Consider the following 9,540-nt stretch of genomic DNA (forward strand, 5'->3'; position numbering starts at 1 on the left):
GAGGAAAGGAGAGAGAAAAAGGAGAGAAACATTGACCTACAACCCAGGAATGCAACTCAGGCATGTATCCTGATCAGGAATCGAACTGGCAACCTTTCAGTTTGCTGGACGCCCAACCCACAGAACCACACCAGTCAGGGCAAAATAATCTTCTTTTTCAGACCGTTCAGAGGTATAACTACCTTCAAGGGAGCACATAATGTTGTGTTTTTGTTTTTGTTTTTGAGGGGGAAAACTTTCTTTATTGCTAAATAGGTTACAGTGAAATAAATAGAGTAATGGTTTGGGGGGAATAAAAATTCCAACAGAATTTTAGTCTCTCTCCACTCTGCCTCTAGCTTTTGGCTTCTGCCTTCTTACTGGTCCCATTGGATGACAAAGCCTTCATGGGCATGCCAGGCCTTCCTGGGCCCTTGGCGACCTCTGTCTTTCTGGCCAGTGGTACAGGTACGGTCTTGGACACACAGTCCTTAGGAGCAGCAGCAGCCTTGGCTTTTGACCTCTGCCTGGCCCCCTGGGCAGCGGCCTCTTTGGGGACTGTGCTCCCGGTTTTCTTTTTGGCTGGGAAAGCTGCACCATTCTTGCCCCTGGTGACCGTAAGTTTTGAATTCTAAGTCCCAGCCTTGGTTTTCCTATGGACATTGTCATCTGGGCTGTTCTTTCTGCCGTTACCCTTTGACTTCCCACAGGACCCAGTGGCCCCCGGAGGGGCCTTTGTGGCCTTGTCTGGCTATCAGGGGACCTTCCTGGCCTTGCCCACTTGCCTCTCTGTCCTTGGTCTAGCCACCTTTCTTAGGGGCCTCCTCCTTGGTCTCAGCAGGTCTCCTGGGGGATGACATGGTAGATGTCTTCCTCGGCTTGAGTTTTTTTGTGTGCTGGGAACTAATTTGAAGCTGCTGGTGGCCTCCTTGGCCTTGGAGTTGGTGGGCCTGACGGGGAGGCTGTGTTGCATGCCAGTGTCCAGGGCCCGCTTCAGCAGGTACTTGAGCCGGACGGTGTCTACTGTAGGGTATTTCTGCAGGATAGAAACCTTGGTGGCCACCACCAAGGTGCTCCGGCGCTGCTCACCTGCCTGCAGTGCCTCTAGTACCATATGCAGCACGAGTAGGTGGCGGCTTGGCCGTGGGACGGCGGGACGGCTTGGGCCTGGCTTTCCAGTCCCAGACCACCCAGATGTGGAGCTCATGGACGTTAGGGAGGCTGAGGAGGTCAAGGCGTCGCTGGAGGCCATGCCCCCAGGAGCCACTGCACAGGAAGACACAGATGCAGATGTGTCTGTCGTTAACTATCCTATACCTTGCTTTCTCCCACTTTCGTGTAAGCTTTCTTACATTCTCTCTTTAATTGCAAAGGTATAAAAGAAGCCGCAAAACTTATTGTCTGAAGCATTTGAGATCTTGTTTCCTGGGAAGGAAATGCCAGGAAATGTCACCAAATTGGCCCAGATAAACTCTCATAAAAACTCTGTACTGGTTTGGAAGTTCTTACATTGACACTTATGATAATATATCTTCATGATATATTTTTGTTTCTATCAACACTCTTATCTCAGTTTGTATGTATTCACTGTGGTGACAACTTGGGTCGGGGCTTGCAAACTCAAATGACTGACTAGCACAGCCAGGCAGGACAATGAAGCTGGCGGGGCGTGAGAGACAACAGCGGCAGTGACCCAGAGATTGCTCACACTCTCTGAAGTAGACGGCCACCTCTTGTCACTGTCTAGTTGTCCCAAGAGAAAGCATGCCTAGTGTTGCCAGAGCTTCCAATTTTTCAAAAAAGGTCCAGAGCTAATGGTGTTTATGTAAAATTTCCAATATTAAAAAGTCTCTGCAGACCAACTCCCTGGCACATAGTAGGCTCAATAAATACTAGAAAAGTACCCCGAGGTGCTCTCACACTCATCCATTTTGAAGCCTGTGTGTGGGGAGCCCCCAGCCCGTGGCTGGGGAGCCGTAGGGGGTGACGGAGAAAGACAAGGGACCTAGGCTCCCACTGCAGGCCTAGCATTGAGCACGATCCACGCGGCAGCTCCGCGGGCAGGTCACTCTGCCCCTCCTTTGCTTTACTTTTCTTCTAAATGCTTAAAACCGTCAGAGATGTGCGATTATTGCCTGGCCCTCCCATGCACCTGGTGAGGTCTCACTGATTGTTTGCTTTACACCCAGGGTCTGCCCTAGAAGGTGCTTGGTGGGATCTTACTGAAGGGTTGTCACGTGGGTGTTACAGGTGTGATGGGGGTGGGGGGCAAACACCTTGTGCTAAGTGTCAAGGTAAGTAAGCCAGCTGCGGTTAAAACACAGACAATGTGGTGCAAAACTATGACCACAGGAGACACTTTGTTTTAGAAAATGTGTGCAATTTAAACTGTATTTCTCAAAATCAGTTTCCATACACACTATTATAAGAAAGAAAGAGATTAAGGAATTTGGGGATTAAGTTTGGGATTAAGGGATTAAGATATTACAAGATTCAAGATTCCTATCTATTTCAGGCAAAACTGGATATTTAGCCCTGGCTGGGTGGCTCAGTTGGTTGGAGTGTCATCCTGTGCACTGAAAGGTCTTGGGTTCAGTTCCCAGTCGGGGCACAACATAGGTTGGGGGTTCAGCCCCCAGGCGGGTGAGTATGGGAAGCAACTGACTGATGTTCCTCTCTCTCTGTTTTTCTCCCTCACTCCCTTCTTCTCTCTCTAAAATCAATAAACGTATCCTCAGGGGAGGATTAAAAATAAAAACTGTGGATATTTAAATATGCGATTTAAACGCAGAGCCTTAGGACGGGGAGAGCGAGAAGGGGAGCTCGGGAACCCGGGCAGCCGCGGGGAGGAGCAGGTCCAGAGAAGGGCGACGCTGCCGGCTGGGAAGGCCGGCGTCCTCCAGGGAGGCCGCAGTGCGGGCTGTGATGTCAGTGGGCGCGGACACAGCGCACCAAGGCACCTCTTGGGGCGATGGCCTCATTACGCAGCTGTTCATAGGCGACCAGCGTCCTCCCACACCGCAGCCGATGTCAGACATGCTGGCGATCCAGAGGTGGCAGCCTCTTGTTACACCATGGCCAACAGTGGGCTCATGGAAGGCCTGGGGAGAGAAGGCAAGCCCTCCACAGAGAAATGAATATCCTTCTAGTCTTTTTTTTTTTTCTCATGGAACTAGGTTTTGACCCCAGAATTCCCTGGCGCCCCCAAAACCTTCTTCCCTCCATGGGTTTTGCTGGTTAACCTTGTCTTTTTATAAAACCAATTGATACTTCTCTCTAATAAATGCTACCCATTCCGCAGACAGCAAGAAGTTAGAACAGTTTCTGGGGTCCCCCTTCAAATCACACACACCTCCTTTTCGATCTGCTTGCCACCCAAGGCAGAGTTCCTGCAGCAGCTCTGGACTGTAGCCCCTCGTCTTAATGCTGTCTATTAAGAGGGGCCATGGTGTCAGCTGGCCACCCCGCCACCTGCATATTCGCAGTGCTTGGCACGCAGTGGATGCTCAAGAAGTGGATTTGAGAGTGTTAACCATTATTTAGCACTCACTGGGTGCCAGATACAGTGCTGAATTTTTGCAGACATAATATCTTTAACCTTTACAACATCCCCGAAAGGCAGCAGAATTCTCCTCCATGTGAACGAGGAAATGGAAGTCCTGGGAGCAGAGTGGCCTTGTTCACACCCACAGCCCTAGTCGGTAGTAGAGCTAGGGTTGGAATGGAATCAATCTGGCCCCACGGCAACTCCTGTGGAATAAAACCTGCAGGGGGTGCATGTGTGTGGGGGCGGCGGCGGTGTTTAAGTTGCCTGTATCCAGCGCTAAGGGCATCCAGGTCGAAGCAGGCATCCTTTGATCTGTGTGAGAGTGGAACTCAGGAGGGAGATGTTTGGAGAAGCTGCGGGGAGGAGTGAACAAGAGGAAACAGGTTGGGGCGGTAGGTGGGGCACACTGAAGGTGAGGTGACATGGGCGGGCTAGGTGACAGGCTCAGCTGGGCCCCTCCGGTTGGGAACAAGAGGGTGAAGAGGGAGGAGTCCTGCCCAGAGGTCATAGCTGGGTCCATCGGAGCTCAGGCTGACCTGAATGGTGGTTGTTCTTTCAGATGAACCAGTCAGACTTGCTCCAGCAGCTTCCCAGCTTTCTAAGGCCTTCCTTTCCTTGTTCCTAAGTCAATGGGCTAAAAAAAAAAAAAAAAAAAAAAAAAAAAAAAAAAAATGTAGTGTGTCCACCTGGCCAACTTCCCAGATAGAGCCTCACGAAGTTCCAGCTGCACACAGAGAAGTGAAAGAGGGGAAAGGAATAATCTGTTCATTCTCTCATCCAGTGTTTATTGAGCATCTACTATGTGCTAGGTACCATCACAGGTGCTTGGGATAACAGCAGCATACCAAAAAGACCCCTGCCCTTAGGTTGCTTCTCATGGGGGCTAGGGGGACAGTCCCTAACAACCAAAAGAAGTAAGTAAACAAGGTAACAAAGGCTGTGAGATAAAGACAGAGTGGAGCAGAAAAGGAGGACCAGGAGTCTGCGTGTGGCTGGGGCTGGGGTTCATTCTGGCTGCAACCTCAACAGGTTGTCAGGGAAATGAAGCAATTCCACTGAAGTCCCAGGGGAACAGGGCTCTAGGCGGAGGGACTGGCCAGGCCAAAGGGCGAGGCCGGAGGGCACAAGCCTGTGTGTCTGAGCAACAGCAGGCAGGCAGGGCTGGGGGGTGGGGCAGGGGGAGGGCCAGGGAGGGGGGATAGGAAGAAACGAGGGTGGGGGCATCCAGGAGCCGGAGGATGGAGGCCCTCTCTGAGCTGACATGTGGCACTATCTGACTTCTGTGTGTAAAGGACCCTCCTGCTGCAGTAAGAAGGTGGGAATGGAGCGTCAGTAGAGCCTGGTGCGACATGCAGGTGAGAAAAGAGGGGGTCTGGGCAAGGCAAATGCAGTGGAGATGAAGGGAGGTTGGGTTCTGGATGTAGTGGAGGGAGGAGCCAATAGGATCTCCCCATGATTGGATTTGGGCGATGGGAGAAAAAGAGAAGGCAAAGGAGACCTTGCCTATTCGCCCTGGGCAACCGACGGACTTTCATTGCTGAACGGGAAGAGAGAAAACAGGCTTTTTTGAGGGGGAGTGCAGGGAAGAGCAGGAGTACTGTCTTGGATCTACGGCGTCTGACATGTTGGTCACTCCGGCGGGACATGCCAGGGAGGCAGTTAGGCAGGTGAGTCAAGAGAACTGTTAGAGAATGGTTAGAGAATTGGAACTCTGTGTGAGGTGTCGTCCTACAGGTGGTGGTTAAAGCAAGGAGCCTGCAGGAGGTCACAGGAGCAAATGCGGACAGAGAAAGGACAGGGCTGGGCCTCAGGGACTTGGGAGCTGAAAAGCCCCAAAGAAGAGGAGCCCCCAGGAAAGCAGAGAAAGCCTGCAGGGCCCGTGGCCTTGAAGCTGTGAAGAGAAGGCTTCAGGGAAGAGGGAGGGAGCAATGGTACCAAGTGGTGCTGAATCGAGTCTCACTGCTTTTGCTGCGCCCTGAGCTGCCGCCATTCCCCTCTCTATAAATAGGGGTAACAACGTCCACTCCCAAGAGGAGGGATGATTATTAAATGAAATAATGTACCAGAAACATAGGGCACTTTGAAAGCTCTTGCCAAATGGGAATTTCTGGGGGAGACTTCATACAAATAGTAATGATAACGAAATAAAATTATAACCATGATATGATGTTTATGTCTCAGCAAACAGTGCCTAAGGCAGGCCCTTGTCGTTGGGCAACGTAGCAGGAGTTGGGGGGACCCCGTGGAATGACGGGCAGCCACCAGCGCTTGCGGAGCAGAGGCTGGAAGCGAGTTGCCAGGGGACCAGGAGGGCTTCCTGGGCGGGGACTTTACAGAGAATGGGAGGTGTGGTGGGCGGGGGAGGAAGGGCATCTCTGTGAGGAGGGGTTGTCAGAGAGGTGCAGGGTGGGGGCTGATGGAGACCTGCTTGATTAGAGTGGGGGGTATTGGGGTATGTGTTTAAGAAACAGGGACAGTGGACAAGAGGTTGACAGGGGAGGGAAGGTGGGATCACGTTACACAGTGACCAAGGCCCATGGGTTAGTGCCGGCCCTCGTAGGAGAACGGCAGCCGCGCCCTTTCCCAGCGCAGCCTCCCCCCTCGCTCTGCATGACAATGCCCCGGTTGCTGTCCCCGGCTTAGGGTTTTGTACCGGTATGAAGGAGGCAGGAGTGGCCCAGGAGGAGGCCCAGGGAGAGGGTCCCCTCGGGCTATGCACAGGGTGAGTCTCCCCCCACCCCCCAAGGCACCCAGCACCTGGGAAGGAACAAACACACAAGCCCAGGTCTGACTGTTTGACAGCCTAGCTTAGAGTCTTTGGAGCCCGTCCTCTGTGCCTGGGAAGCCCCTGGTAGAGTCGGGAGTGCAGTGCTTAGGAGGACCCACCGCCTGTCGCTGTTCCCACGCCCAGCCGCAGATCCCAGACCCAGGAAGAGACCCGCTCCAGGTACAGACACCATCACAGGTGGCAGTTTTTCATCCTTCTCTCTGGTGCTGAGGCCCTTCCTGTCCCTCCATGCTCCGGTCTCCCTCGTGCTCAGATAAGGAGCTATTTTTGAAATGCACCGCCCCCCCACCCCCCACCGCCCCGTGCCCTTCCTGTCCCGGAGGCCTGAATGTGGCTCTCTCAGAAAGGATTCCTGAAAGGCCCTGCCCTTCACTTGCAGGAAGGGCTGAGCAAAGAGAGGCCAGCGAGGACAGAGAGGGAGAAGCAGGAGGAGCAGGTGTGCAGAGGGCTGGGAGTGCGGGTTGGGGGGTGAAACCAGACCTGCGGGATCGGGGTGGCAGAGTTGGGGGGGGCCTGGGCACAGGTGAGGGGAGGTGGAGGAGGCCTGGGACAAAGAGAGAGGCCCAGTGGCAGAGCCCCCAGCAGGGCCCGGGCGTGGGGGGCTGGGCCTCTCTAGCTCTGGTTTGGGGGTGTTGGTGGGTCTGGGGACTGGGCTTGCGACGACGGATGAGATTCCTGGGCTGAGCCGGGGGAGGGGAATTGAAGGAGCACAGGAGTCTCAAAGAAGGGGAGGTACAGGGGCAGTGCTGATTTTGAAAGAGGGTGAAATTGGAGATTTTTAAAAATTCAATGCCCCCCACTAATGTGGGTTCCTAAGCAAAAGTGACTCTTACTACAGCATGTGCTTTGCAGATTGGTCAGAGCGTAGCCTACGTGTGGGCTGCTGACAGTTGAGTGAGTGGGGGGGGGGGTGGGAGGGTGAGGGTGTAAGCGTGTGTCTGAGGGTGATGGTGTGAGTGTGCGGTTGTGTGGGGGGGTGAGTGTGAGTGTGTGTGCGTGTGCACGCGCGTGTGGCTGTGTGGGAGGGTGCGTGTGCGTGTGAGCCCTCACAGCAGCTATGCCGGGGGCCCTCCCGGACCTTAGGCAGGACTAGGGGTCTGGCTGGCGCGGCCCCGACGGCAGTTTTAGGCCAAGCTCCTAAAGCCGCTGTGGAGTGGCCCGCCCAGGAGAGAAGTGGGCGAACAAGCCCCAGGCGTTCGAGGGGAGAAGTGACCTGCAGCCCATCCAAGGCGGGGACAGCCCAGGCTGATGCTGTCTGATCGCTAGGAAGAAGACGACAAATAAAACAGGAGACCGTTCCCATGAAGGCTCGGGCCCCTCCAGTCAAGCGTAACCCCTGGGGGAGACAGGGTCTCCCTTGGAGTCCAGAACCTCTGACACCCGAGCTCCAAGCAACTGGAGGCCGTGACTGGTGACACTCAGTGGGGCTGAACACCTGGAGGCGTCTAGGGGTGGGGACAGGCAAATGGGGGTGTTGTTGAGAGTTGGCAGAAGGTTGAGGCCTTACTGAGCACATATTTGTCCATGTCAGTCACCGGGACCATGACAATGAACTAAATACAAGCCTGCCCAGTCCTTAGGAATTCATCATTTCATAAGCAAAATGAGCAAAAATATGGGTTGTTTTGTGTGCTTCGTAAGTAATGATAATGACAACAGCGGGTATGCTGAGCGCTCACACATCTTGGGTGCTGTTTTAAGCCCTCTACACACTCACACTGGGATTGAGGTAGGCGTGGGACATGGGGCGTTAGAGAAGGGCCTTTCATGCAGCTTGGGGCTCAGGGGTGGGGTTCATTGTCCTTGCCATTCACCTCAATCCTGGGGAAAAGCTGCTCCACAAGAGAGAACAGTATTTTCCACAGGGTTCTAAAATGGGTCAAGGCAGACGTCGGAACTCCCACCTCCCCTGGACCAGTAGCATTCCTGGCTGGCCAGTCTCCAACGCTCCCTGCTTGAAGCTGGCTGAGTCAGACTTGTCTAGACCAGAGCAACGATTACCCAATCTCTCCAGCCCATCTCTGGGGCCAATGCTCTTGGGCCTTGCTGGGTAAGCCTTGGAAGGACCGGGAGGCCACAGGAATGGAGGTGGACAGCGGCTCGGGTGATGTTGGGGTGAGAGGCAGGGACCGAGAGGCTGGCGTCCAAGGCTGGGCTGCTGGAGGCCCCCCCAGGAGGAGGGAGGAAGAACCAGCCAGCTCCCTCCTGCCAGCTCAGAGCCGTCCTCTGGGGCACGGGACACAGGGCTAGCCACCTATAGGTGGATGAGGAAGGCAGAGGTAAGTAGGCTGCTCTGGCTTTTGCTTGGCTCAGTGCAGAACAAAGGTGGCCCACCCTTTGGTGTTTCTCCAGTGTTTCTGGAATTCACATGTAACTGGGCGTCCTGTATTTTACCCATCAACCCTTGCCAAGGGCGCCTCCACCCCCCCAGCCATAGGATTGCCTGGGGTAGGAGCCCTCCCAGGCCCACTGGACAGGAACTTCCAGGCTCCCAGTGCTAGAATGTGGCTCTGAGTGGGCACATCTTGGGCCTGTGGACTTTTCTGGCAAGAGAAGGGTCAGATCTCTGTCCCCTGAAGCTCAGCAGGGCCCTCTGCCTGCTCACTGGAGGCATGGGATGAGCCTCCGACCCCCTTCAAGTGAAAGCTCACCTCCGGCAAGGGGCATGCGAGGATCTTTATGGGCTTCCTCAGTGCCCTTACCTCAGTTTTTCCAACATGCCCATGACCCGGTGACCTCTGATGCTGGGAGGCAAACGGGACTGGGGCTAAGAACTGGGGTTCCTGGATAAAATGCAGGGTGCCCAGTTACATTTGAATTTCAAAAAATTTCTTTTTTGAATGGGAGTCAAAACAAATGAATAATTTCTTACTATAAATATGTCCCATGCAATATTTGGGACAAACTTACGCTAAAGAATGATTTCTTGCTGATATGAAATTCACTATCAGCCCAGTGTCTTGTTTTCTTTACTTTGCTTTTATTTGTTTGTTTTGGGTAAACCCGGCAACACTCCCGATGGCGGGGGGCGGCGGAGGCCCACAGACGAGGTTCAGACCTCAGCCTCCCGTCCTTCTCACGGAGGGAGCCTCTCCACTTTCCTCGTCTGCCTCAGGACTGGTAGAAGGACGAGATGGCAAAGTGCTCTCTCTGCACAAGTGACAACTGTTGCAGATCCCTCAGCTAGAAGGCAACAGGGCCGGTGCTCACACTCCAACCTCTAGGT

The 9,540-nt window shown here is 54.0% G+C and overlaps 1 pseudogene; it reads right to left on the reverse strand.

Moving 5' to 3' along the window:
* Positions 1-334: 334 nt before the first annotated feature.
* LOC129062048 (histone H1.8-like) lies at positions 335-3,017 on the reverse strand (annotated as a pseudogene).
* Positions 3,018-9,540: the final 6,523 nt, after the last annotated feature.

This window comes from Pteronotus mesoamericanus, unplaced genomic scaffold (assembly GCF_021234165.1).
Source record: "Pteronotus mesoamericanus isolate MK-2021 breed Mesoamerican mustached bat unplaced genomic scaffold, CSHL_Meso_final scaffold_705, whole genome shotgun sequence".
Taxonomy (NCBI): domain Eukaryota; kingdom Metazoa; phylum Chordata; class Mammalia; order Chiroptera; family Mormoopidae; genus Pteronotus; species Pteronotus mesoamericanus.